Here is a 6,623-nt window from a genome sequence, read left to right as displayed (position 1 = left end):
TTTTAAAAAATAATAATAATAAAAAGGAAAAAAAATTAAAAAGAAAAAAAAAAGCCCACAGAAAACAACTTACTTGCTGGGCGTGGTGGCGCACGCCTGTAATCCCAGCACTTGGGAAGCTGAGGCAGGAGGATTGCCGAGAGTTCCAGGCCAGCATGGGCTACATAGTGAGTTCAAGGCCAGCCTGAACTATGTAGTAAGACCCTGTTTCAAAAAAAAAAAAAAAAAAAAGAAAGAAAGAAAAAGAAAAACAACTTACTTGTATATAGGTCTTGAAATGAGTGAAGTGGCTGCATTTTTGGCTTTGTTTTTGGGGTTTGGGATTTTGTTTTTGTAGGAGAGATTTGAGATGGTTCTCTATTCTAATCAAAAATAGTTTTGTAGTGGGACCAGAATGACTTCCCGCTCCCGCCTGCCCGCACTGCCAGGTTGGCAGGTCCAGACCTGCTGCCAAGGCCTTGTGTTTGTTAGATGGCCTGGTGTCCTCGCCCTGAGGACAGAGGCGCTAAGGTGGGACCCTGGGACCCCTGCCCTGGGACCCCTGCCCTGGCCACACAGGCAGCAAGAACAAGGCACAGTGCACAGTGGTGAGGAGCAGGTGGCTGCCTCCCTCCCGGGGGATCCTGTTCTCACTCCCCACCACTCTGGCCCCTGGCGACGTGGTGCTACCTAGAAAGTCTTCCCCACCCCCACACCCCCAGCCAGGTCAGCGAGGACGATCTGCCGGAGGCCACCATGTGAGAGAGGATGTCTTGGTTGTACCCGTTGTGGTTTCACTTTGTATTTAAGCAAACAAAAAAGGAAATAAACTTGAAAATTATTTGTCATCATAAAAATGAAATGAAAAATTAAAATATTTATTGCCAGGCCAAAAAAAAAAAATACACTGAGACATTTAATAGTCAAGATCCTGGAAATATCCACCAGCAGAAATTCCCAATATACTCAAAGCCACTAGAGAAAAGAAGCAGATCATATTTGAAAGAAAACCCATCAGAATTATGGCACACTCCTCTTCACAAACCATGAAGGCAAGAAGAGCATGGAGAAGAGTACTTCAAGTCCTCTATGAAAACAAACACCGGTCTAGACTACTATACCCTGCAAAACACTCTTTCAAGTTTGATGGAGAAAAGAAATGCTTCCATGTCAAAAACAATTAAGAATTAAATTATCATAGAACCAACCCTACCCAGACTACTAAAAGATGTTCTAGAGAGTGAGCAAAGTGATCAGAAATCCATGAACCAGAACACAAGGAACTCACTAAATAGGGCAAACAATTAAACACAGGAGAAAAAGGAGTAAACAACAGCAGGTAAATAACATGTTGATCTTAAGTGAATACATCTCAGGGGCTGGGGAGATGGCTCAGTGGAATAAGTGCTTCTCTGGCAACTGCAAGGGCCTGAGTTCAATCCCCGGTTCCACAAAAAAAAAAAAAAAAAAAAAAAGTAAGTGAATGCATCGAAATTATAACCATCAATATAAATGGACTCAATTCAACAATTAAAAGAAATAGACTGGCACAGTAGATTAGGAAACAAAATCCAACAATATGCTGTATACAAGAAACACACTTAAGTCATAAAGAAACTCATAGGCTGAAAGTCAAATGAAGAAAACAAATACTACACACTCCTGCACCTCAGAAAAAAGCAGTGGTAACAATCCATTTTTCAGACAGTCTCAACTTCAAACCAAGAATGATCTAACAAAAGAAAGAAGGCCACAATATACTGGTTAGGGGAAAAATTCAAGAGGAAGAGGAAACAGTCATAAATATGTGTGCTCCAAATATGGGAGCACAAAACTATATAGGAAAAATCTTAATAGATATTAAAAAATCTAATATACAATACCACAATCTTAGCAGGAGACCTTAACACCCCTTTATCCCAAAAACATAGGTCAACCAGACAAAAAATTAGCAAAGAAACAGAACTGAACCAGAGGTTGGAACAAATGGACTTGGTGGAAATATCCAGAGTGTTCCACCCAACCAAAGCTGAATACACAGTTTTATCAGATGCACATGGGTCATTTTCTAAAGTAGACCATATACTAGTCCATATTTCATGCTTAAGTATTAGCAAGAAAACAGAAATTATACCATGCATATTATCTGACCATAGTGCAGTGAAACTGAAAATAAATGACAAAATAAACCAGAAAAAAACCCCTATATACATGGAAACTAAACAACACTCTGTTATGCAACCAAAGGGTCACAGATGAAATTAAGCAAGAACTTGAACAATATCTACAACTCAAGGAAAAGTCAAGAACAACTTACTATAATTTATACGATGCTACAAAAGCAGTTCTCAGAGGGAAATTTGTAGCTGTGAACTCACTGTCTTAGTTACTCTTCTCTCGTTGCTGGGACAAATACCCAACACCCAAAATGAAGGAAGGAAAGGTTTATTTAGCTCACAGCTACTGCAGGTTTCAGTTCATACTCAGCTGGCTCCAAGGCAGAGCAACACATGGCAGAGGGCAACCTTTCATGGCAGAGGCAAAGAGCAAGAGCAAAAGAGGTAGCTGCAGCTCAAGCAGCTAGCTTCTCTTCCCACCTTACATTGTAATGCAAATTACTTGCCCCAGGGCAGGTGCAGCATCCACACCCACAATAATCAATCACAAACTCCAGAAGCCACCCCAAAGACTACATGAGGCTTGTGGTGGACAACTATACACAAACCATAACATTCCACCCCTGGACACCCAAAGACTCATGCACATCCCTTTATGCAAAAGACTTTCTAGTCCATCTCCATGAGTTGCCAAAGTCCCAACAGTTTCAGCATTGCTAAAAAGTTCAAGTCACAAGTCTCCTCTAAGATCCAAGGCAAACTCCTATGAGCCCCTGCACAAATGAAAACTTAACACTTGCAACATTCAAAGGCACAAGATAAACATTGCCATTCCAAAAGGTACACACAGCAGGATACCAAGCACAAGGACCAACACAAGTCCAAAAACCAGCAAGGCAGACAATAAGTCCTGCAGCTCCACGTGGGACTTCCCAAGCAATCTGTGATGTGTTGTGAACTCCAAAGGCCTAATATGGCTCTGCCCCTAAGGTACTTGTGGTAGCTCCCATGGCATCTCTCTTAGGCTGGCTTTACTCCCTCCTTGCAGTTTCCCTAAGAGGATCCATTTTCTTGGCTTTTCCAAACTTCTGGGGTTTCCACTGAATGGGCTTCTCACTCACAGCTTCACACACTGCCCTGTCAGGGGCACACTGCCTGGCCTCGAGGACTTCTTCTGAAATCAAGGTGGAAGCCGCCTTAACCTCAGAACTCTTGCATTCTGCAATCACCTAAAACCAATGCCATGTGGATGATACCAAGATCTGCTGCCAGCTGGAGCAGTAGCCAGGCTTTCCTCTCACTTGGATGTAGGGGTCAAGTGCATGGATGGCTGAGCACACTGACCCTGATATAGAGGAATAATTTCTCCATACCAATGCCATTCTGGAACCTGGTGTGGCCTCTACCACCATTCTGGAACATAGGGTTCTGTGACTTTCTCCTCAAGGCAAAGTCCCTGACCTTTGCAGTTCTGAGGCTGCAAAGGGTGGAGACCTGCCTCCTCTTGTGATGCCCTCAGGCCATCCTTTCCATTCAGAGGTTCCTTCCCTGCAATGGAGATCCTCTCAGCTCCATATTTGCAGTCCCAGCCTCTATTGGTGCTTCCTTTCTGGCCAAACTCACAACATTCTAAAGCATCCTGCTGGGCTCCTTGCTCTTCATTCTCAAAATAAATCTGGCTAAAATCCCTGGTAACTAGGCCACTGCCCCAAAATTTGGCTGCTTTGAAATAACTTTTGCCAGATTGATCAGACCACCATGCTTAAACTCATTCTCTTGCAAAGTCTCTGGACACGAACAAAATGCAGACAATTTTTCTGCCAAGTCAAAACACAAATGATCTGGAGTCCAACAACCAATGCAGTCTTTTCCAGTGCCCCAGCCTTGACTTTACAGGTTGGCTTTCTATCAGCCTTCTGGTCTTCTGAACTCTGACCAGAATCTCTCAAACAGAACAGCCGAAGCTATTTCAGTGCTTCGCATGTAGGTGACATCTCTGAACCTTTCCTATCACTTCCCATAAGCCATTCCCAAAAGCTTGTAATCCACATGGTCAGGTTTAGCCACAACAATGACCCTACTCCTTCGGTACCAAATTCTGTCTTAGTTACTCTTCTCTCCTTGCTGAGACAAACACCTGACACCCAAAATGAAGGAAGGAAAGGTTTCTTTAGCTCACAGTTACTGCAGGTTTCAGTTCATACTCAGCTGGCTCCAAGGCAGTGCAGCACATGGAAGAGGGCAACCTTTCATGGTGGCAGCAAAGAGCAAGAGCAAAGGAGGTAGAAGCAGCTCAAGCAGCTAGTTTCTCTTCCCACCTTACATTGTAATGCAAATTACCTTCCCCAAGGCAGGTGCAGCATCCACACCCACAATAATCAATCACAAACTCCAGAAGTCACCCCAAAGACTGAATGAGGCTTGTGGTTGACACCTAGACACAAACCATAACACACACATCAGGAAAATAGAACAGGAACAAATAAACACTCTAATGCTGCACCTCCAACACCTAGAAAAGGAAAAGCAAACCAAAGGCATAACTAAAAGATGGAAGAAATCATTAAGATTAGAGCAGAAATTAATTAAATTGAGATAAAGAAAACAGTTGAAAGAATTAATGAATCAAAAAGCGGATTCTTTGAAAGATTAAATAAAATTGATAAGGCCCTAACTAATCTCATCAAAAAGAGGAAAGAAAAAAATTCAAATACAAGCAATAAGGAATGAAAAGGGTGCAATTATCACAGACCAAGTGCAAACTCAGAACATTATTAATAGCTAGTTTAAGAATACATATTCTCACAGAAGAGAAGAATCAGAAGAAATGGACAGATTCCTAGAAAGGTCCAAATTGCCAAAACTGAAATAAAAAGGTATAACAACTCTCAATGACCCAATAACAGACAATGAAATATGAAATGTAATAAAATACCTACTGACAAAGAAAAGTCCAGGTCCAGATGGATTCATAGCTGTATTCTTCAAGAAATTTATGGAAGATATTATCCCTGTCCTCCTCAAACTCTTTAATGAAGTTGAAGATGAAGAAATTCTCCCAAAATCAATCCTGGAAGCAAGTATTATGCTGATACTAAAACCAGGGAAAGACTCAACTAAAAAAAACTATGGGTCAATCTTCCACATGAGCATAGATGCAAAAATCCTCACTAAAATCTTAGCAAATTGAATACAGCAAGTCATCAAAAATACTACACACCACAACCAGGTAGGATTCATCCCAGGGATGCCAGGATGGTTCAATATTTAAAAATCTATGAATGTAATATACAATACTAATAGAACCAAATCTAAAACCAGAGGATCATCTCAACTGATGCAGAAAAGGCTTTAGACAAAGTCCAACACTCATTCATGCTCGAAGTCCTACAAAAAATTGGACTAGATGGCCTCTACTTCAATCTGATAAAATCATCCATGACAACCCAATGGGTAATGCAATTCAAATAGGGAAAAACTTAAATCTTTTACTCTCAGATCTGGTACAAGACAAGGATGCCGTCCATCACCACTCCTATTCAGTAGAGTTTGGGAATCATTACCTAGAGCCATTAGACAAGAGAGAAATAAAAGGAATAAGAATAGGTAAAGAAGAAGTTAAATTATCATTATTTACAGATGACATGATACTTTACTTGGAAAACCAAAAATCTCCACCAAGAAGCTACCAAAATTGATACACAACTCCGCATTTGCCACTGAACAGATCCGACTTCGCTTCCTTCTGCACCTCCCCTTGCTTCCTCGCGACCATGTCTTACAAACCCGATATGGCTGAGATCGAGAAATTCGATAAGTTGAAATTGAAGAAGACAGAAGCACAACAGAAAAATCCTCTGCCTTTGAAAGGAACAATTGCACAAGAGGAGCAAGCTGGCGAATCCTAATGAGGCGTGTGTGGTCCATATGCATTGTACATTCCACAAGCATTGCCTTCTTATTTTACTTCTTTTAGCTGTTTAACTTTGTAAAATGCAAAGAGCTTGGATCAAGTTTAAATGACTATGCTGCCCCTTTCACATCCCAACTACTGACAACGAAGGCCTCGCCTGCCTCCCTTATCAGCCTGTGAGGCAGACAGGGAAGGAGACGAGCTTGAACTTTGGTGGAGAAATAAGCTGGGTGGGAGGATGATGAAATCTAGAGTGAAATTCAAGCTGGTCCAAGGTGTCCTGCAGGCTGTTAAATGTATTTTAATCAGAGTATCATTTTTTTTTTGTTCAAATGATTTTAATTATCGGAATGCACAAATTTTTTAAATATGCAAATAAAAAGTTTTAAAACGTGAAAAAATTGATGCACACATTCAGCAGCATAGCAGGATACAAATTAAATACCCAAAAGTCAATAGCATTTCTCTACACAGATAACAAACACACTGAGACGGAACTTAGAGAAACAATACCTTTCACAATAGCACTGTAGAAAATGAAATACCTGGCAATTAATCTAACTAAAGAAGTCAAAGTTCTTTTCAAAGAAAATTGCACTACTCTGAAATAACAG

At 41.0% G+C, this 6,623-nt stretch overlaps 1 pseudogene; it reads left to right on the top strand.

Moving 5' to 3' along the window:
• Positions 1 to 5,858: 5,858 nt before the first annotated feature.
• Positions 5,859 to 6,004, top strand: LOC105741924 (annotated as a pseudogene).
• The last annotated feature ends 619 nt before the right edge of the window (positions 6,005 to 6,623 follow it).

Source organism: Octodon degus, unplaced genomic scaffold, assembly GCF_000260255.1.
Source record: "Octodon degus isolate 3935 unplaced genomic scaffold, OctDeg1.0 scaffold00028, whole genome shotgun sequence".
In the NCBI taxonomy this organism is placed as follows: domain Eukaryota; kingdom Metazoa; phylum Chordata; class Mammalia; order Rodentia; family Octodontidae; genus Octodon; species Octodon degus.
Note: the sequence above shows the minus strand (reverse complement) of the source record. Positions and strands in the feature narration are given on the sequence as shown.